The sequence below is a fragment of the Canis lupus genome, chromosome 34 (assembly GCF_048164855.1).
Source record: "Canis lupus baileyi chromosome 34, mCanLup2.hap1, whole genome shotgun sequence".
NCBI classification, from domain to species: Eukaryota; Metazoa; Chordata; class Mammalia; order Carnivora; family Canidae; genus Canis; species Canis lupus.
Window position 1 is genome coordinate 10,991,438 of NC_132871.1, and position 22,971 is coordinate 11,014,408.

General features: G+C 36.7%; 1 long non-coding RNA gene across 6 annotated transcripts in view; it reads right to left on the minus strand.

The window, feature by feature from the left end:
- LOC140624325 (uncharacterized) overlaps window positions 1–22,971 on the minus strand; it is a 46,983-nt gene continuing 24,012 nt past the window's right edge. Inside the window, exons 3-5 of one of the 6 annotated variants that reach the window (XR_012023814.1) lie at window positions 21,754–21,965; window positions 9,234–9,321; window positions 1–1,879 (exon numbers count right to left, since the gene is read on the minus strand). This is a non-coding gene — a long non-coding RNA (uncharacterized lncRNA). Of the gene's footprint in view, window positions 1,880–6,675; window positions 6,913–9,233; window positions 9,322–21,753; window positions 21,966–22,971 lie in introns of those variants that run through there. The other 5 variants (XR_012023813.1, XR_012023811.1, XR_012023816.1 and 2 more) reach the window with 5 other exon arrangements.

Consider the following 22,971-nt stretch of genomic DNA (forward strand, 5'->3'; position numbering starts at 1 on the left):
TTTTTGCAGGTGGGGAAGTCTTGTCTCAATGTTGATGGCTGCTGACTGATCAGGGTGGTGGCTGCTGAAGGTTGGGGTGGCCGTGACAATATCTTCAAATAAGACAATGACGTTTACTCCATCGATCGACACTACCTTTCACGAATGATATCTCTGTAGCATGTGATGCTGTTTGATTGCATTTTGCCTCCAGTAGAATTTCTTTCAAAATTTGAGTCAATCCTCTCAAACTCTGCTGCTGCTTTATCAACTAGGTTTTTGTAATATTCTAAATTCTTTTTTGTCATTTCAAATCTTCAGAGCATCTTTACCAGTAGGTTCCATCTCAAGAAACCACTTTCTTTGCTCATCTATAAGAAACAGTTCCTCATCTATTCAAGTTTTATCAGGAGATTGTAGCAATTCAATCATATCTTCAGGCTTCACTTTTTCTTTTTGAGATTTTAAGTGATCTCTACACCCAATGTGGGATTCGAACTTACAACCCTGAGATCAAGAGTCACATGCTCTGCTGACTAAGCCAGTCAGGTGCTCCCAGACTCCACTTCTGATTCGAGTTTTCTTGTTATTTCTACCACATGTGCAGTTACTTCCTCCACAGAAGTCTTGAACCCTTCAAAGTCATTCATGAGGATGGAATTACATCTTCCAAACTCCTGTTAATATTGATATTTTGACCTCTTCCCATGAATCACGAATGTTCTTAATGGCGTCTAGAATGATGAATCCTTTCCAGAAGGTTTTCAATTTACTTTGCCCAGATTCATCAGAGGAATCACTATCTACGGCAGCTGTAACCTATGAAATGTATTTCTTAAATAATAAGACTTGAAAGTCAAAATTACCCTTTGATCCATGGGCGGCAGAATGGATGCTGTGTTAGCAGGCATGAAAACATTAATCTCGTTGTGAATCTCCATCGGAGCTCTTGGCTGATCAGGTGCATTGCCGATGTGCAGTCATATTTTGAAAGGAATCTTTTTTCTGAGTAGTAAGTCTCAACAGTGGGCTTAAAATAATCAGTAAACCATATTGTAAACAGATATGCTGTCATCCACAGGCTTTGTTGGTGTATTAGAATACTCTCATAGAGTAGATTGATTCTTAATTCTTAAAGGCCCTAGGATTTTTTGATTAGTCAATGACAATTGGCTTCAACTTAAAATTACCAGCTGCTTTAGCCCTTAACAAGAGAATCAGCCTGTCCTTTGAAGCTTTGAAGCCAAGTGTTGACTTCTCATAGGCTATGAAAGTCATAGATGGCGTCTTCTTCCAACCTAAAGCTGTTTCATCTGTAGTGAACATCTGTTATTTAGTGTAGCCATCTTCATTAATGATCTTAACTAGATCTTCTGGAGAACTTGCTGGAACTTCTACATCAGCACTTGCTGCTTCACCTTGCATTTTTATGCTGTGGGGATGACTTCTTTTCTTAAACTTCATGAACCAACCTCTGCTTGCTTCCAACTTTTCTTCTGCAGCCTCCTCACCTCTGTCAGCCTTCAGAGAATTGAATAAATTTAGCACCTTGCTCTGGATTAGGTTTTGACTTGTGGCTGATTTGATTGTCTATCCAGACCACTATAACTTTCTTCATATCAGCAATAAGGCTGTTTCACTTTATCATTCATGTGTTCACTGGAGCACTTTTATTTTCCTTCAAAAACTTTTCCTTTGCATTCAAAGCTTGGATAACTGGCCCAAGAGGCTCTCTGCCTATCTCAGTTTTTGGACATGTCTTCCTCTGTAGGCTTAATCATTTCTAGCTTTTGATTCAAAGTGAGAGATGTGTGACTCTTCTTTTCACTCACTTAGAGGCCACTGTCGGGTTATTAATTGGCCTAATTTCAATATTGCTGTGTCCAGGAAATAGGAAGACCTGAGGAGAGGGAGAGAGAGTTGGGAATGGTCGGTTGGTGGAGCAGTAACACAAAAAACATTTATTGATTCGGTTTGTTTTCTATGGGTGCAGTTCGTGGCAACCCAAAGCAATTGCAGTAGTAACATCAAGGATTCCCGATCACAGGTCACCATAATAAATATATAATAATAATGAAAAAGTTTAAAATATTGTGAGAGCTATCAAAATGTAACACAGAGAATTGAAGTGAGCAAATGCTGTTGGGAAAATGACCCTGATAGACTTGGGCAACCCAGGGTGGCCACTAACCTTCAATTTATAAAAAATACATTATCTGTAAGTGCAATAAAGCAAAGCATAATAAGATGAGGTATACCTCTTTTTAAAAAGCTCTTTATCTTATGGAAATTTTCAGACATTCAAAAGTAATTTGTCTTCTAGTATGAGTTTTTAAATTTGATATGGGGTCCCAGAAGATTCAATGGGTCAAAGGTTATGCATATTTTACATTTTGATAAATAGTGTCAAATTGTCATTCAAAAAATCTGTATCAATTATATCCCCACCAAATACTGTATGAATGGTACCAAAAATCTTAGCCAAACTTGAAAATTTGAGACACTTACTTAAAAGAAAATGAAAAGACTATTAAGTTTCCAGTTTGATCCGCTAAAAGACATTCTTACTGCGAAACTCTATTTGCCAGTTCTAAAGAGAATTTCATTGAAGGAAGTAAACATTGGTCTTTAGTTCTTTCAGTCAAGTATTTACAGCTGAGGCTGTTTGCTATTTCAATGCAATTCACCAAAATTTAGTGCTTAACCACATGAACAACACTTCTGGTTTCTATTAGCTCCCTATCCTTGTACGTCAGTGACTTTAGTAGTGGCTCTGATGATTTATGTTATAAGCAAAGAATGTACTTAACTCTGGGCATTAAAGGAAATGTGGCTAAATCACATTCTATAGCTTCTAGTTAAGCAAAACTAAAAAATAAAAGAAAATAAAGAAATCAAACAAATTTGCTTAAATTCTCATACTTCTGATTATTTCAAACTTTATCAAATTATCATTTTATCATTTTTTCATTCAATAAATATTTATATTTAGTTTCTGCATGGTATTCTATGTACTAAGAGGATTAAAAAATTAGATATGGTTCCTTTTTCTAAGAATTTGCATACATATAAAAATAGGAATCTCTCCTTCTCTTTATGCATGCATCCATCCATTCGGCCACTTATTCTTTCAACAAAAATTTATCTTTAGTGTCTACTGTGTTGTAGCAATGCATTTGGAACTCAAAGTTAGTAAAAGATGGTCCTTATCTTCAAGTAAGGACAACCTAGTGGGGGAAATAGATAATCCTATGAGGGGATGAGAGAAAGCTTTCCAAGAAAAGTGGCATTACAAATGTCTGAAGGATATGTAAGGTTTCAAGAGATGGTGTAAGAGGAAGTTCATTCCAGGTCAAGGAAGTATGAAATATGCTGGGCAAAGGCATGCAGATGCAAAAGTGCATTGGAGAACAGGTTGGAGGGGGAGGTTGAGTGATACAGCAGATATTGAAGTTGAAACTGGAAAAAAATTGGCTAGGATCAGTAAGGAGAAAGGGTATCATTATGGGTAGAAATGGTTAGAGACTTAGTGGAGAAGGAGAATGTACTTAAACACAGTTTTGAAGAATGGGTAGGATTTGATAGGCAGATCATAGGTGTGAAAAGCGTTAGAGACCAAGAACAGTATAAGCGTAGATTCGTGCCCTAGAGGACAAAGGAATGGCTCTGTGTTGGCAATAAGAAGTATCTAATATTGTATCGCATTCTTTCTGGCATTAGGGTTTTCATGTAGGCTATTTTCTCTGCTGAGAATCCTCTTTGCCTGTTACAGAATGCTTTTGATAGCCATTAACAAAAAACCCAAATTGGATAGACCTGGGGTTGGTTTAGCCCTTAATTTATAATCCTGCCAGGGCTTCATTTCACTGTGATTATCCTGGTTCTTCCCTCTCTTGTATATTGGTTTTATTTTCAAGCTGGCTTTTGTCCTGGTAGAGAGATGACTGCTGCTAGCAGAACAGCTTTCCATAATCTCCCAAACTAGAGTCTTCTTCTTCTAGCTCAGGGTACCCTGCAATTTTCCTTCATAACACTTATCATCTTTAAATTATACACTTATTTGTGTGATTATTTGCTAAAGGCCTGGCTCTTCTACTGAAGTTTATGAAGCTATGTGAGAGCAGGGACCATGAATTTTTCTCTGCGCAGATCCCTAGCTAGCACCTAATAGACACTCTGTAAAAATGTGTGGAATGAATGAATAGATTAATCTCAACTCCTATTCAGTAAGGAGAAATCTTACATTTAACAGTTTTCAAAATTGCCATTGTGCCAGGGGAGAGGGAACATAAAAGTGACTACTAACTAAGCTCAGAGCTGTGTTACGGTATGATCCAAAACTGATAAGCACCCTGTACCACAGATAGGGTACTCCAGGAATTACATGGATTAAAAGACTAACTGTTTCTGTAAACAACTCTATCAAATGCTAGTTTTAGCATTTGTAAAAATATTCATTCTCACTTTTTTATATTATCAAGGTATATCTCACAGCAAATTTTAAATACATTTACACAGACCAGGACTATCTTGCTTTTCTGAATAATTTTCTGCATCAGAAATACACATCATGGGACCAAAGCTATAAATAATATTTTTTTATGGGTTAAAGAATTGATTATAAGTTAGTACAACTGCTGTCATTCAAAATACACATTCTAAAAACAAAAACAAAAACAAAAAACAAAATACACATTCTGATTCCTGGCTGTTTTGAAATTTATTTTCATATTAATTTTGGTATAGTTTTTATTTCTTTTTTAAAAAGATTTTTATTTATTTATTCATAAGAGACATAGAGAGAGAGGCAGAGACACAGGCAGAGGGAGAAGCAGGCTCCATGCAGGGAGCCCGACATGGGACTCTATTCCCGAGGCTCCAGGATCACACCCTGGGCTGAAGGCGGCGCTAAACCACCCCGGCTGCCTGGTATAGTTTTTAATTAGAAGGATTTAAGAAAAAACAAGTTTAATACTTTGAAATATTCATGTTATGAAATGTGGGTTTACTCTATCTCATCAAACCTTGTAATTCTGGTTGAAGATGCTTAGAAAATTCACCTATAGAGCATTAACTAAGTTTGGTCAAAATATTTGGGCAGTCTTTTTTTTTTTTTTTTTTAAACACTTTATTTATTCATGAGAGACACACAGAGAGAGGCAGAGACATAGGCAGAGGGAGAAGCAGGCTCCCTGTGGGGAATCTGATGTGGGACTTGATCCCAGGACCCTGGGATCACGACGTGAGCCAAAGGCAGACACTCAATCACTGAGCCATCCAGGTGGCCCTGCGTAGTCTTAATATATTTCTTTCTATGCTTTCAGTGGGAAAAAAGTCTCATTGTTGGATTGATCCTGCAGTGTTTTAGTGACCACACTACCTGTTTATTGATTTTATCACCTGTTTAAAGAAAGATTTATTTACTTACTTGAGAGAGACAGAGAGAGAGAGAGAGAAGAGGAGCAGGAAAGGAGCAGAGGGGGAGGGAGAGTCAGGAGGGGAAAGAATCTCAAGCAGACTCCTCCTTGAGCATGGAGCCCAAAGTGGGGCTCAATCGCATGACCCTGAGATCATGACCTGAGCAGAAACTGAGAGATGCCCAACTGAACCACTCAGGTGCCTTTATCACTTAAAAAAAAAAAAAAGATTTTATTATTTTATTTTATTAGATTTTATTTATTCATGAGAGACCCAGAGAGAGAGAGAGAGGCAGAGACACAGGCAGAGGGAGAAGCAGGCTCTATGCAGGGAGCCCAATTTGGGACTTGATCCCAGGACTCCAGGATCACACTCCAGGCCGAAGGCAGGTGCTAAGCCACTGAGCCACCTAGGTGTCCCTAAAAAAATGATTTTATTTTTAAGTACTCTCTGCACCCAATGTGGGACTTGAACTTTCAACCCCAAGATCAAAAGTTGCATGCTCTACTGACTGAGCCAGCCAGGTGCCCCTGATTTTATTACTTTTTAACATAAACATTTTTGCATTCCTACTAGAACATGTGAATAACTTTATATTTAATTTGATTTCATCTTATAGTCTTTTATCCAGTCTTAAGTTATTTGGAATTTATAAAGCCTGAAATTTTCAATTCAGTAGTAGTGATATGGAAATTAAATATTTAAGTCCTATTTTTTCCATAGGGAATCTAAAATCAGCATTTAGTCAGGTGGGTGTGGGCTAGTCTATTTAGAATCATAACTTCATTTTATTAGGCAATCTCTGGGGGTAAACATTCATTTGGGAAAATAAATCATCAATTGAAAAGGACACCTTCCTTTTCTGCATCTCATCCATTGTTTGTCCTTATTGATAATTTTCTATGTTATTAATAGTATCGATTAAAATTTATAAGAATCTCATTATATGAAGAAATAAAGACAATACATACAGTTAAAGAAATAAAAATAATGGGTCCTTACTTTACAAGACATATTTTCTAGAATGTGCAAGACACAGGTAAAGCAGTGAGATGGATTTTTTTTTTTAAGATTATATTTATTTATGAGAGACACAGAGAGAGGCAGAGACATAGGCAGAGGGAGAAGCAGGCTCCATGCAGGGAGCCTGATGTGGGACTTGATCCCTGGTCTCCAGGATCAGGCCCTGGGCTGAAGGCAGCGCTAAACAGCTGAGCCAGTGGGCTGCCCCTGAGATGGATTTTTGTATGGTTTAAGAATCTGTTGGCATTTTTTTTTTTTTTTAGATTTTATTTATTCATTCATGAGAGACACAGAGAGAGGTAGAGACACAGAGGGAGAAGCAGGCTCCATGTAGGGTGCCTGATGTGGAACTCGATTCCAGGACTCCAGGATCACGCCCTGAGCCACCCAGGTGTTCTCTGTTGACATTTTTTTAATGGGTCACCTTCATATCTTAGTCTTCTTTTGTTCTGCTCATGATAACTCTATAGACATGTTTGAAATCATTCCATCCTACACAAAACCAAAACAAGAAATTAGCTTTTCATTAAAATGTTTCATCTTTAGAGAAGCTCCTGGATGTTTCCCAAATCTAGGTTGGGTTTTTAATATCCCATTAAGAGAGCCAGCTTAGCCTCGTGAGATAAAAATTGACATTAGGACATCTGCGTCCCACTGTTATTTCGACAATAACTTTGGATAACTGCCCAAGATTTTTGTGCCCCAGTTCTCCATCCATAAAATGCTTGTCAGTAGGTGTTCAGTGTTTGTTCAATGAATGAATGAAAGGATAATAACCAACATTTACTCTGTGCTCACCACGCACTAGGTACTTTACATGCATTATGACACTGAAGCTCTATCAAGTAGATGTGGTCATTAACTCTATTTTATAGAGGAGAAAGTTAAGCTTAATTAACTTGCTCAAAATCATACAGCTAGCAATGTGTGAAATTTGAACCCAGACTACCCAAACCCAGGGCCTGCATTCTTAAACATGCTATGACTGAGTCTTCCTCCTGGTTCCAGGAGGAGAAAGTCAGCTACCGGCGACTGACAACACTCCAGCCATCCTCTGCCTGGTGAACTTGTGTCTGTACTTGTCCTGTTACACCATGTGATGAAGGAATTCAGCAGGGCTGGAATCTCTCCCTGTGTGGTGTCAGTGATTTTTGGGTGCAGGAAAATTCTTTTACCTTTTGTGTCTCGAAGATTGCATAACTAAGGTCCCTCTAAACCAAAGAGGCAGAGTAATTGACCTCAAAATATGTACTGGCCTTTGATCCCTTTGGGGGGTAAGTTAGGGGCATAGGACTAAGTATTCCTCCCCCCTCTTCCAGAAATCTAAATATAACACCCTGGGGACCCCTGGGTGGTGCAGCGGTTTGGGGCCTGCCTTTGGCCCAGGGCGCGATCCTGGAGACCCGGGATCGAATCCCACGTCGGGCTCCCGGTGCATGGAGCCTGCTTCTCCCTCTGCCTATGTCTCTGCCTCTCTCTCTCTCAATCTGTGACTATCATAAATAAATAAAAATTAAAAAAATAAATATAACGCTCTCAAAAAAGAAATTTGATATCTGGTAGGACAAATGGCCAATAGATGCTTGAGACCCAGATGATAGTGGTTGGAGATTTGGAGGAGTCTCCACCCCAGTTTATCGAAGCCACGGACTATCCTAATTAATATTTAGAAAGTGTATACATGGACAGTGAGGTTGAGTTTATACGACTCTAAAAACCTTCATTTTGTTTTGAAAACAGTGCCACATAGAGACCTATGTGAAGTTTGAGATGAGAGTCTACGTTCTTCCTTATGGTTTAGAAAAACATTCCATATTTTGGAAACATATTGAAATCTTATTTATATAGTGAGCACATTCTAGGGCATAAACTGAATATTTTACAAAGCTGAAGTTAAGTGAGGATGACTCTAGTTACATCGTGGGTATCAAGGGTGTGCGGAGACTGCTAACTCTGGGAAACGAACTAGGGGTGGTAGAAGGGGAGGAGGGCGGGGGGTGGGAGTGAATGGGTGACGGGCACTGGGGGTTATTCTGTATGTTAGTAAATTGAACACCAATAAAAAATAAAAAAAAATTAAAAAAAAGGGTGTGTGGAGGCAGAGCTAACCCTGGGTGTCTTAAACAAAACTGGGGACGAGGCTGCACTTGTGAAAGATCAAGGAGAACTCAGAGCCTGTTAGATCAGGCATGAGCAACCAATATCATAACCAAACAGGTTTAGAGCTTCCCTGATATATTTTAAAAACATCTTTTGGGATGCCTGGGTGGCTCAGTGGTTGAGCGTCTGCCTTCGGTTTAGGTCGTGATCCCAGGGTCCTGGGATCAAGTCCTGCATCAGGCTCCCCACATGGAGCCTGCTTCTCCCTCAGCCTGTGTCTCTGCCTCTCTCTCTGGGTCTCTCATGAATAAATAAATAAAATCTCTAAAAAGCCAAACAAACAACAAAACATCTTTTAAAAAATGCAGTTTGGCCGAGAGGAAGAGAAGCTATCCCAATCAACACAGAGGAGAGAGCTGTGAAGAAAACAAAAGAAATGTGTTTTCTTAACCAGAATCACAGATCTAAAAGAGATTAATGCTTCATAAACTCTCAAAAGTACTTATCAAAACACAGAAGGCATTTTAAGTGCCCCTCCCGCGAAAAACAAACCAGCCCAAAAACCCCCCAAACAAACAACTAACCCTCTACCCTGCAACTAGTAAGAATGCAGTACAAGCCTTTAGGCAGCAAAATACTCTGTTAATTTTGAAAGGCTACCATATGTCACTGTAACACAACGGAATGCTGTTTTCATGGCTCTCTTAACATACCGTGTGGTGTCCGAGGGTCGGATGATAACGGTGTCCTTCTTGTGCAGTATCTAATTGTGCATTTCCTCGCTTCCTTTGGTTTCACTGTCTGTCAAAACAAATAGCTTTAATGTTGACACATATAAATATTTAAAAATTTAATAGTTAATAATGGAACCATATACTATGCTAGAAACAGTTTAAAAACTCAAAGCAAAGCCTACAGAAAGCACTTTTTATTATTTTATTTATTTTATTTTTTTATTTTTTTCAGAAAGCACTTTTTAAATTTTCAGTGGGAACCTCTAAAAACAGTGTCCTGTGTTAATAATTTACTTTCCAAACTAGATTCAGAGAGACGCATTTTAAGGTGATTATTCAAACCACGTACAATGCATAATTATTAAAATGGGTGTAAAAAATGGAGGTAACTAGCTCTGAAGACAGTATGTAAAAAAAAAAAAAACACCCAATAAATGGTATTCAATTGTTAACTTATAAAACTGAGTACCATAAATGTTCAATGTTTATGATATCTCAGCACAATTACTTGCATTTACTTAAAGTATTTTTTCCTTGTAGAAAATATCTTAATAGCTGCACTTTAATCATTCGAAATACATTTATATGCATTTAAGATACTGTGGTTTTGGAATCAAAATCTATCTGAATGTCTGATAGTATGCAATGATATTTATTAGGAACAACAACAACAAAAGGATAAAATGGCTCAGTATACTCTAAGGCAATATTAATAATAATGCAGTCAAGAATGAGGACAAATGAAAGTCTTATAACTCTGTATAGGTAAAAATCATCTCGCCACACGTCCTTTTATTTCTGTGTTAAATTTAAAGGAAACTCCCTCCTTTTAAAGAATTTAAGGATAGTGAAATATTATGACTAATATAATATTCTGGGTAGCAGAACAACTACCATGCATATAAAACGTTTCCTTCTGGGTCACACATTTCAAGGAAATAGAATATAATAAGGTGACTTTAATACCAAGACTAATGCAAACGGTTGTATCGCTTTGTGCTTCAGAAGGCACTTTCATCTTGCAGAGTCATAGGGCCATCTACAGAAACGTAAGTAATCACTGTCTATGACTACAAAGAATTCTGGTTATTTGGGTCCGGCCAGATAGGAGCTTTCGGTATTTTCTTCAATTCTCCTTTGACTTTTTGTAAATAGCACCTTTAGTGAAATGGTTTTCATAACTTTTCCTAATGGTCTTTTTATAGTACAATATAGACTTTTATGTTAGTTTCTTCAAAACTCAAAGTCACAAAATACTTGTAGTAACTTCTATTTCTTGGTTTACATCTGATTTAATATACTACATTATTAACTAATATTATAATATAAGATGCAATATGTAACATAATATACGCTACATTATTAAGTCAGAAGTAAATTCTACTTATGTATCTGTCATCTATCGTCTGTATATCAGGGAAAATCACTGTAAAATTCCATTTATAATCTGTATGATTGCATAGTGCCTCCAACTTTCTGAGGTCAGCGAGGGGAGCATATCCTTTTGAGCTTTAAAATTGTTGAAACTCTGTACATATCTTACTATTCCAAAAAAAACCAAAAACAAAATAATTAACATTTTATAAGGCTAAGATGAGGGCAGGAACATTCTATTGTTCTACTACAGGTAAAATGTCTTATTTTTAAAAGTGTCTTGCATAGTCAGAATTACAGTTTTACTCAGTTCTCTCTCATTGTCTTTTTATGGTAATGCTGTTTGACTTCCAGCTACTATGGTGCAGTTATGTCTACAAAAGATTAAAGTCATAAAAATCATCCACCTTATAAGAACATTATGAGTAAGACTATGGAATCCTGAAAAAGTCCTTCAATGTTTTGGAAAAACATGTATCATGTAATAGCATTATTGTGATGAGTTTCGGAAAATGTACTTAGGGTCTAGCTTCAGTGTTTCGTTTAAGGGGGTTGACATTTCCCATATTAGAACATGCAGAAAACAGGTGCATGGCTGCAGAGGAGTTGATTTTCCCAACTGACCTAATAAAACCACATAGGTCCACTTATGTTTTATTCACGGGAAGACATAGGACACGTATATTATTGTTTGTTGATTTTTAACTCAGGAGAGTTTAGGACAAAAGGTAGAACCCAATTATCTGGTGTGTCTGTGGAATTATGAAGGCAAATTGGTATTAAATATTTGATTTTTGTGCCAGAAGTTGAGATTTGGAAACTGAGGACATGTCATCAATGATTTGAATTGACCATAAGGCGGCTTAAGTAATGGCAGTCATATCATTCTCATTGATTAGCTATCCAAATTTATTAGTGGTTTTCAATAAAAATATTTTATATACTCCACTGGGATAACTTTTAAGGTAACTCCTCATTCTCCTAGAGCCTTTCTTGCTGCCAAATGTTTACTTGAGTATATATCATAGCAATAGTTCATTTTTATTGAGTGCTTACCACATGCAAAACCTTTTATATGTTATCCCAATTAAACCTCACAAAAATCTTTCTAATGTAGGCATTATTATTAATTGTACTTTACCAATAATGAAACCGAGGCTCAGAGAGGTTAAGAAACTTGCCCAAGCATCTGTTCATAAATGTCAGAAATGGGATTAATTCAGGTCTAACTCTAAAATCTGAACTCTTTCTCCTACACCAGTGTCAGCCTCCAGATCTTAAATCGTAACCAGTTAGGCAATATTTTGTTAAAAATACATAAATTTATTGAATATTAAGCATTTCTAAATGTTTTGACAAATTGTCCTTAATTCATCACATTAACTAAAGGGCCACTTATTTCTTTTGAGGGCTTGTTTTGTTCCTGTACATGACGAATTCAGTTTTATTATCTATCATTCTTTTCCTATTTTTACAGATTGAATTCTAATTTGTACTGTGATGTTCCAGATCTTTAAAAGTGACTTACATAGGAAAGTATTTCACATTTCTAGTTTCTGCTGATATTTGTGGAAGTCATTGTCTTTACATCACCACAGAAAATCTCCAATTTTATTTTTATACCTCTCGGTGGGCAAAAAACTGAATGCCAGGAAATGCTTATGTCTAGAAGATACCACTCATTTATTTTTTTATTACTTTTTTAGATTTTTGTATTTATTTATCTATTTATTTATTTATTTTTGAGTAATCTCTACGCCCAAATGGGGCTTGAAATTACAGCCCTGGGATCAAGAGTTGCATGCTCTACCAAATGAGCCAACCAGGCGCCCTGATACCACTTTTTAAAAAAGAATAGAAATCTGAGTTTGTTTTCACAATAAATGATCAGCAATGCAGAGAAACAGTTTCTGATGAAGAAAGTAAATAAAGACAATAAAATACCAGCTAAGTTTCATGGCCATAATAATTTGCTTTATTTTACATGCTGTGGGCACTTCCCCTTATACTTTCTACTGCATTGTTTTGTACTTATTTATTGGCTATTTTGTTACTCTTCTATAGTTTCGTGTATTCCTCTTTCATCATTCAACTACTTTATACTTTCACCAGAACAGGATCCCATCTTCTCGTTTTTTGCTTTTGTTTTGTTTTGGATATGATCTTGAAGATCTCAATATTTTTTAAAAGATTTTATTTATTTATTCATGAGAGACACAGAGAGAGAGAGGCAGAGATGCAGGCAGTGGGAGAAGGAGGCTCCGTGCAAGGAGCCTGATGTGGGACTTGATCCCAGGTCTCCAGGATCACGCCCTGGGCCAAAGGCAGGCGCTCAACCGCTGAGCCACCCAGGGATCCCAAAGATCCCAAAGTATTATGAATGAATCAGCACTCAATAAATACCTATGGAAAGAAAGCTGAAATAATCATTCTGCGTGAAGGGAGGAATTAACAGCATTAACTAATAAATAGGCTTTATTTTTTTTAAGGATTTTATTTAATTTTTTAAAGATTTCTTTATTTGCCCCACAGAGAGAGAGGGAGAGCCAGCACAAATAGGCAGAAAGACAGGCAAAGGGAGAGGAAGAAGCAGACTCCCCGCTGAGCAGGGAGCCTGAGGCAGGGCTCGATCCCAGCATCCTGGGATCATGATCTGAGCCTAAAGCAGATGCTTAATTGACTGAGCCACCCAGGAACCCCAAGATTTTATTTATAAAGTCATCTCTACCCCCAGTGTGGAGCTTGATCCCATAACCCGGAGATCAAGAGTTGCATGCTCTACTGACAGAGCCAGCCCGGCGCCCCAAGTTTTATTTATTTTTGAGTTCAGAGTAACAAGATGGAATTAAATGCTTTCTTTATAATTCTAAAATCACAGTGTACTTTAAAATATGTGCCTCTTCATGAGCGAACACCAAAGGATTAAGCTCTCAACAAACTTAGTTTTTCATGGAAAAATCACGAGGAAGAAAAACGTTTATTAAATTTTATAAAGGCAAAGTCTTAGGCTGTGGGTGGTGAGTATCTCATGGCTCTTAGTTGTAGGTTTTTAAAATGGAAATGGAAAGAGCATAGAAACCTTATTGTCTTTTGGCACAAAAGCATCATCACACTTTTCCTGAGAAGCTGCTAGAGTTTTGGTTTGTGGGCATGTTACCCAGGCTCCTAGTCCATCGTTAGCAACCCAGGAACATTGGCTTTACTATGTAGTTTGTCTTTCCGTATTAAATGTATTTGTAATTATTTGCCCGCTGTTATAGCCTCCTATTGTTTGGATCTGGACAATCTGGATAAGCCTTTTCCCTGAGAGGAATCTAAGGCATAGACAGAGGGATGCGCCCAGAGCCTTTTTTCTAGTTGCATCTGAGCTTTTCCCTTCTGGAGCCTGGTTTCGGGGTACAAGATGAACACCAGGTGCAGCTAGCAGTAAAATGTACTTCTGAAGACTCCAGAAAAGATTCATGGGTTCTCTTGGTATGTGTTTGATTTATAATTTAGACATAATTTTTTGTTTGTTTTGGACAATGATTGAACTAAGGTCTTGTGGAAAGGGCACAGGATATTCCTGACTCCCTCTAGCTGTCTCTCTCCCACTCACCAAAGAGCTTGCTGAATTTCTCAAAGCCGGGACAGCAATTAGACCCATAAAAATGAAGTTCATTAATGAAAACTAATTGAAAATTAATTCACCACGACTCCGGGGAAGAGCTCGTATTTGAAATGTTGTGTTGTTAGCAAGTGAGTCTCTAATCATCAGAGCATGGCAAAAATACTTCAGGATGACACATAGGTTAATGAGGTGGTGAAGCATCAGAAGAACAAAGTCTTGTAATGTTAAAATAGCCATCACACTTAAAAAGGCAGCCTTGCCCCTCCCTTCCGACTCCCCTTTCTGCCTCATTTCTGCCTTCTTGTTTCATTGTCACTAGACAGAGCATATGCCACGTTGTTATTTCTCTCCCCAACACATTTTTCCTAGAGAAGAAATTCCACAATAATCTCCAAGTTTTGAATACTAAATGTGAATTTGGCAAATGACGATTTATCTAAACTCTAAAACTTGTGGAGTCCACTTTGTCACTTTTTAAATGTTTATTATGGAAAATATCAAACATCCACCAAAGAGAGAATGCTATAATGGAATCCTCTCACCCAACTTCAACAAGTATCTACCAGAAACCTATTTTAAACCATATTTTAGTAAACTCGAAAAAGCGAGTATTTAGACAGATTATTTTCTTTCTCACGGAATAGATGTTGTGTCATAACAGGCTTGCTTTTCTTCTTTCTTTCTCATTCACCTAAAAAATGTTTATTAAAGGTATTGTATGTGCCAGATGGAACTAAGAAAGGACAGTTATTCATTAAGAATTCCACCTATATCTTTTCTGAGGGGTCATCTAGGATCCTCTTGGAGCATCTTTACATGCAGACAGATTCTGATTTTATGTTTATATTTATGGATTTTTCTTTCTCTGTTAGGTCAACTATCATTGACATTTTTCTGTGTCTTTTAGTCACTTCAAGTGGGATTGTTCTTCACAAAACATGTATCTTCATTTTGCTTCTTAACATAATTCAGTTATGCTGGTATTAAAAATAGTGGTAAAGTGGTATATATGAGGGGCGTCTGGCTGGCTCAGTCAGTAGAGCGTGCAACTCTTAGTCTCGGGATTGTAAGTTCGAGCCCCAGTGTTTAATAGAGATTGCTTAAAAAATAAAATCTTAAAAAAAGTGGCATATGAAAGAATCTTATGAATCACTGCGTCTCCTTTCTACAGTATTATTATTTTTGACAGTGAGAAATTAAGGGAAGAATTTTGAAGCTAATTTCTTTTTCTTCATTTGGTTGTTACCAGGATCAATTTGTATTTCCTTTATCGTCAGTCCTTTTAGCAAATCTCCAAAATTTGTATTTAAGTATTATAGCTCCAATCTCAATCCAAGGAAGATAATAAATACAATCTCTTTGTTATATTTTATAGAGTGTTTTTAGGAAAGCTATTCAAAACTATCAAACTCTTCTGGAACTCTTTTGTACATTCTTTCAAGGCATGGAATTTAGACAGACCTTCACAGTAAAGCAATGCCCTCTTAAAATCTCTTCTTTTTTCACATACTGCTGTATATGTGAGTTTAATTTCCCATTTCTCACAACATACCATTTCAAAACAATTTTGCTGTAGTATCTTCTTTAAAAAGTTTTTAAAAAAGTATTACCTTCCATATCACATTATTCTGATTTTTCAACTAGATTATTTAGGAGAATATATATTTGTGTTATTGCTGTACTGTTATGTTTTATTTTAAAATAGGAAATTTTAAAACAGAAAAAAGGAAACCTGACAGGGTAAAAAGTTAAACAGCCTATGAAAATGCCAAGCGCTGCCCCAAGTGGTGTAAGAGATCGGTGTTGGGCTCTAACTGTGATTTTGTTATTGTATTGCTAAGAAATGTGCTTGTGTAATTCAGTTTTTAAAAGAAAACTTGATATAATGCCACTACCCACAACCTTATTAGTAGTAAAGCCAATTTCAGCAGGGAAAAGGAGACAGACAAAAGACACATGAATTATCCTAATTTTGAATATGTCTATTACATTTATCAGATATTTTCCTCCTCTGGCTGAATTTCTTCTGCATTTACAGTTATTGATTTGAAGAAATATCACATAGTCTATTTGGGGTTCCTTCCTTGCCCTGCTCTCAGACATACCAGTAAACTATGCTTTGTAAGAAACAATGTGATGATAACATGGTAACATGATGATAGCATGGAAACAGGACTTGGGGAATAGGAAAGAAAATAGACTTTAGCTGAAAAGATCAAGGAGGAGAGAGGAGCCCAACACCGGCTGCAAAAAGCAGCGCATAAAGTTGTCTTCTCCTTCACAAAAATACGAGCTTCTGTGCAGCACAAGTACCGAATGAAACATACGTAGCACATTACCTGGATTTCTGTGCTGGTCTTTATTTCGAAAAGTCATACTCATTTTCCATGTGTCAAGTTTCTTGGCAGGGACCAATGAGGGGACTTTGAGGACATGAGCAAAGTATTTAAATGGCAGTATCAAAGAAAATATGGCTGTTTTCCTTTATTAACAACCAGTCAATTAAGTGTCTCTAATTTTCCTTAGATAACTAACAATGGAACTCATAGCTGAGACTTGATCTTGTAAAAATTTTTTAACTGTAAAAACACACACAGACACACAACAACAACGAAAAAAAGAATCTTTGCCTTAAATTGAGCTTGAGCATTTCAAAGCTGGTATTTGCAAACTCGGAAAAAAGAGCCTTTCATTAATCCATGATTTTGGAAACAGTTACTCTAACCCACAACCACATACAAATACAAAAATCCTAATGGGACTATTTTCTTACTAAGCCTGTAACAGTTTACATTCACCTAATGGCCTGGGGTTATGAGCAAACTACTCAATTAGAGAATTTAGGCTGGTTGCCCACATATTTTAGAGCAAATTATCCTTTCACAAATGCAGAACCCCCTATATAAAACGCCTAACCAGTATTTCCTGTAAAAAAATACTATTCCCTAAATTCCCACCTTGAACCTACTAAGAATTTCTCTTTTTGCTAGGGCAAAGATTTTATGGAAATATTTGTTTTTATATCACATACCTTACTGTTGGTCTTCCTGTGGGCTTGTGTTCTGACCTTAAAGCAGCTAAGAAATTATAATCAAGACACTTCTAAATAAGATATTTCTTTTCTGAGTACTTTTGCTAAGTACCTAAGCTAAGAACCTTAAGTTGGAAGGCATAGAGTCCAGCCAATTCTTTGATAACAGATCTTCTGCTTGGGGGGTTAAATGAATTTCATGGTTATCCTTAACACTTACTATTTCTTCTTAGGCCTCTTTCATTTAAAAGGGGGTCGGTGCTTCCAATCTATAAACACCCATTAAAAGTTCTCCACCCTTTTATACTTGGCTGCTGGTCTTAATTGTCTGCAGATGGGTGGGTCACTGCATTTTTATTTCAAAGGTAGAGATTTGCAAAATGTAAACGAGCCTATTAAAAGTTCTAAATCAAAACTCTCAACATCCATTAAAGGGATCTATGTGCAAATGGAGATCGAACTCAATCTGAAAGTGTCTTTTTGTAACAAACATTTTCACCCAGGGCTAGGTAAAATTGTCTAACACCACCAACGCATCACACAAGTATTCAACATAAACACTGCGTTGTTAGAAGGTATTTAAACATTTGGTGCAAAACTTGGAACTAAGGAAAATATGTGTCTGCAAAACATTTTTTTTCTTTCATTATAGTTGATAGATAGGAGATGCCATGTAACTTACCCTACATGATACATTTTCCCTGGGTGGAAAAGAAACAAAAGCTTTTTTAAAAAAATTTTTTAATGCAAATTCAGTACAATATAGACCTGGGGTACTAACAAACATATTTTATTGCATTGAATAAAAAAATCTTAAAATGTGACAATTTTTTGGTTCACCTACTAAATTATTATTTTCTATCCTGGTAAAATTCCTTTTTAAAAAGTAAGCCTCAATTCACAGTTGCTCGGGACTGAGAACTGAAACCTGAGCTAGTTGTTCTTGGCACTGCGGGGCTCTGGCTTATCTTGCCTAAGGGACTGACAGTTTATCTCAGAATCTATGGTTTCTTCCATTCTTCTTTCACTAGCATTTCCCCTAGTCTTGCTTTTCATTAGCCCACCCTGATGGCTGACCATTTCTAATCTATAAATTAAGTAGAAGGAAAACACGAAAGTGTGCTGCTTTTATCTCTGGAAATCAAGCCCCCCACAAATGCAATTTAGTTTGGTTTCTCTGGGTCTAAAATAAAATACTCCAAGTAGCACAGGTATTTGCTAGAAGATCTGCACTAAGAACCAGCCTTAGATATTCTTCATCTTGCAATGGAGGATGCAACGGGATTGCTTTGGCTGGTTTTAGTCACTTTGGCTTTGATCCCCATAATCTGTACCCAGTAGTCAAATTAAGGTTTGACATCTGACAACTATATTTCCTCCATCCTTTCTCTAAATGCAGTGCCCAATTTATTTAATTTTAAGAGAATGGTATTTTCCCTAAACTCCAGTTTTAATATGCTGATTATAGTGACAATATTAAAAAGACGGTCCAGTCTTTGAGATTGCATTTTCTTTTTTTACTTCATTCTTGTGTGTGACAGAAGGGAAGCAGAGGTTGGGTATCTAAATAGAAACAAACAAAAAACCCCAATTTAAGCTACTCTCCTTTAGCTTGCAAAACTACATTTACAAGCTCTCAACAAAATTTTACTTTTAAAAGCCATTTTAATATTTGTTATCTTTTTCTGAGTAAAATAAGCTGATGCTTTTACATGTGGATCTTATTATGTGAAAAGCTGTCTAAGCCTGCTATTGAACATAATCATATGAATTACGAACTGTGACTTTATTTCTTTTATAATCTTTGTAGTTCTTGCCATTACTTTTACATGTCTATGTCTGGCATTATGTAGCTTTGAAACTATGCCAAAAATATTTATTGTCGTATATCTGGCATTCTCATACTACGTGGCTGAGTTTGGTTTCCAAGCTGGGCAAAACTTATTAGCAGATACAGTTCTTGGCATTTGTTTGAAAAAAATCATATGTAATTTTAGTACCCCCCTGAAATACAACCTTTTGCACTCTTTGAAACGTATGGAGTTGAAATTCCAATGCTTGAACTATCTCCTTTTCCAATGTTGAGTAATTTTTCTGCTATGAAGCACATAAAATAGAGCAAAATAACAACAACAAAAGAGACAGAAAAGAATGAATTTAACTGAAAACCAGACCGTTTTTGAAAAATTCACATGGATGGTCTGTGTAAAATATTTCCCTAGTACGCAAATCCCAGGAAACTGGGGTTGGGTTCCAAGGATACAACGTAGTGCTAGTACTTTGTGGTTACACAAATCGATAATAATGACAAAAAGCAAAATGCATATGAATACTTCTTTTACTAATTTCTTTGCAACCTGACTAGTAAGTGTTGTGAAGATAACACTGTTATAAGTACTGTTTTTGTACTTCTTTAATTTTTTTTATTTTTAAAAATATTTTGTTTATTTATTCATGAGAGACACGCAGAGAGAGAGCCAGAGACACTGGCAGAAGGAGAAGCAGGGTCCCCACAGGCAAGCCCCATCAATCCCAGGACCCCGGGATGATGCCCTGAGCCAAAGTCAGATGCTTGACCACTGAGCCACCCAGGTGCCCCTATAATGAGGACTTAAAGAACTACATACATGTGTGGGCAATATAGAAAGCTAAAATATTTTTACATATAGAGGCAAAACTGATCCATATAAAGAGCAATAATCAATTGCATTCTACTGGATATAATTTGTTTGCCTTTCTTTGGAGAAAAATCATCTGAATTAGCTATATTTGGTAATTCACGGAGTAATAAATAATACTATCATGTGCTTTAGGTGGTAAAGGTTACATTATTTTAAATTTAATATAAATTATTGTGTTATATTAATTATATTATTATAAATTATTCTGTGTATATTCATTATTTTTTTCAGTCAAAAATTTTTTTATAAATTTATTTTTTATTGGTGTTCAATTTACCAACATATAGAATAACACGCAGTGCTCGTCCCATCAAGTGCCCACCTCAGTGCCCGTCACCCAGTCACCCCCACCCCCCGCCCACCTCCCCAGTCAAAATTTTCTTGAGTACCTATTACATATCACTGCATTTGATGCTGAGGATACAATGGTAATTCAAAACAACCCTCTGAGATCTATAGTTCAGTGAGAGAGACAGACAATGATCAAAAACGCACAAAAATAAACGTACAATTGTAACTGATCAGAGCCACAGTGGTGTCTTGAGAGAAGGCTGCAGGGCTCTTTGAGGGTAAAATGTATAGAATGGTAATCTCAATGTAGGTTAATTTTACTTTAAGTGGCATCTACATTTCCTGATTTTTGTATTTATCAAAGGTAATACTACAAATTAGAAACCTATTTAAAAAAATTCTTACTGAGTCAATTACCCATATAAAACCTAATAATTCTCCATTATACAAATAAGTCTAATATTTACATACTTAATACTATTGTAAAAATACTGTGTAACATAAATTTCTCTGTTAATTTATTAATTAGGATCATAAAAAAGAATCATAGATGGTTACAATTAGTAGAGTCAAAACTAAATCAGCTAACCTTATGCCAATTGCTCCTTCTAAAGTCCTCTCTCTCAAAAAAAAAAAAAAAAAAAAAAAATAAAGTCCTCTCTCCCATTCCCCCAGCACCCTTGTCCAAAACATTATTTGTGCTATATCTGGCCCATAGAAAGATGTTACTTTTCAGTATTTTAGGTAATTTAGAATCTTTGGCATCCTGTACTCTGAAATGTTCTAAGAGTCTCTTGGGTTACCCATGGCTGACTATTACTGAGCACATTTGTTGCCCATTCCCTCTATTCACTCAAATGCATTCCCTTTATGTTCCAAGATCCAATTAGAAGATTGCTTTTATGAAGCTTACTTATAGAATAAGATACAAATGCATTTGCTTTTTTTGTTTGTTTGTTTTTTGTTTTTTTGTTTTTTATTTAGTTTTTGTCTTTTAAGTAGGTGCCATACCCAGCGTGGAACCCAATGTGGGGCTTGAACTCATTACCCTGAGATCAAGACCTGAGCTGTTATCAAGAGTTGGATGCTTAACAGACTGAGTCACCCGGGTGCCCCCAAATGCATTCGCTTTTTGAGCACGTTGTAGGTATCCACGTCACAAAAGCTGAATTTATATATACGAATGTTACCCTAGCAAAACAACACAAATATACATTTTGTTTTTTCCATAATAGTAGTGATAGCTATGAGCTAAGTCATTCATATTTGTTCAAATATTCCTTTTGATCTTACGTGTGAGGCCATTAAAAATGATCCAGCACCTTTAACCCTTTACCTTGTGTCTTAGATCAGGTTTCCTAGAAGCAGGCCATCAGGTGAGGATTCATATACAAGTGATTTATTAAGAGAGTACTCCTGGGGGAAAGCAATAAGGGGATGTGGAAAGCAGGACAGGAAAAAGGAAGAGAGTTTAGCAAGAATGAATTGCAGGCCAATTCCCATAGAACATACCTTTGCCATGTGCCTGAATAGAAACTCTGGAACAAAGTCACGTCTCAGAATTGTTCTGACCAGGGGATAAGGACATATTTCATATTCCTGCATCCATCAGTCCCCCTTGGGTGAAGTGGAGTGGGGGGAAGTAAAATACAAGCACTCTCCAGTGTTGGCACAGAAAGATCCAGTTTCCCCAGGGGATCTTCCAAAACACAGCCCGTTGTCTGCTGTTGGAAGCAGAAATACACAAAGAGGTAAAAAGAGATCTAAAGGTATTGGGGAGAAACATTGATAGTGTTTGCAAAACCTTCTCTGGTCCTCTAACAGTTATTCTCATCTTCCTGGGTATGTGGTTAGGCTACACTTCCCAGCCTCCTTTGTCAAGTGTGGCCCTGCAACTGTGTTCTCTTCACTGAACAGAGTGGAAGTGATGTGTCCACTTCTGTGCCTCGGGTAGCTCCATTATCCTGTCATTCTCTCTGTTGCTGGAACTCAGAGTGACTCAGCTTATACTATAAAGATAATGACAATGACCTGAGGTGTGATGGTGCGACATGATAGAAGGACTGGGGTCTCTGAATGACTTCCCGGAGCAGAACTTCTTGATGACTCAAAGCAGTCACACTGGAGTATTATAGGTAAGAAGTAAACCCCTTCTTCAAACCACTTAGTTATTGTTGGGTCTCTAGCACAGTAGTCTGGTCCTTTTCTAATTACTACAAGGCACTTTATTCTTAGTATAACATTATATTATAGACCCATTGGTAATTATTCTTGATTTCTTCTATTAGAATACTTATTGTAAGAGAGTAGATTTGCCTATCTTTTTCTTACTGGCAAAAAATACTCAGCAAAAGCTTAGTCGGTGAATAAATGAAAGTGTAGTTACCTTGTCCTACACTAAATAAAATTTATAAAAGCACAGTACAATTAAAGCACCTACTAAAATGCTAAGTTTGAAGTGATACAGAACAAATGGAAAGGGTTTAATGAAAAGTAATCCAAATGATTAATGAGATAAAATATTGATATATTAAAGATGGTTAGAAGAGAAATGATATAACTTTGAAAAAATAAGGTTGAAGGCCACCTTGGAAAGTGTCTTTTTGCACTGGAAAGGTGATTAGAAAGTGGTTGCCGACCAACTGTTTTCCATCTCTGCAGAGGAAAAACTAGCAGAAAAGAGCTTAAATTGACTTGACAGAAATAGTGATTAAACATTAGAAAAGGCTC